Source organism: Glycine max, chromosome 4, assembly GCF_000004515.6.
Source record: "Glycine max cultivar Williams 82 chromosome 4, Glycine_max_v4.0, whole genome shotgun sequence".
NCBI classification, from domain to species: domain Eukaryota; kingdom Viridiplantae; phylum Streptophyta; class Magnoliopsida; order Fabales; family Fabaceae; genus Glycine; species Glycine max.
This window is the reverse complement of record NC_016091.4, coordinates 5,964,318-5,964,577: the sequence shown is the minus strand read 5'-3', so window position 1 is coordinate 5,964,577 and position 260 is coordinate 5,964,318. Positions and strand designations below refer to the sequence as shown.

Here is a 260-nt window from a genome sequence, read left to right as displayed (position 1 = left end):
CCTGACTCTTCTGGCCACCGCATCATATGTGTCGGTCACGTGTTTGGAAATCATTTTGTTCAGGTACATTGAATATAGTTAGTGTAACAATTATGCAATGACTTCGCTTGTTCGTTTGGCACGGTCAGCGCATGATATAATGTTTGTTCATGTACAACAGGTTTATTTGAAAGACCATTGTCCGTTGCCGCCCCCAGCGCTGTTGTGGTCAACCAATTGTTATTCTCAGGCAAAGCAATGGGCAATTCCATATATTAGTA

The 260-nt window shown here is 42.3% G+C and overlaps 1 long non-coding RNA gene across 1 annotated transcript; it reads left to right on the top strand.

The window, feature by feature from the left end:
* On the top strand, nt 1–260 carry LOC121174773 (uncharacterized). The gene is made up of 2 exons (XR_005891119.1): nt 1–63; nt 161–260. It is a non-coding gene; the product is annotated as an uncharacterized lncRNA (long non-coding RNA).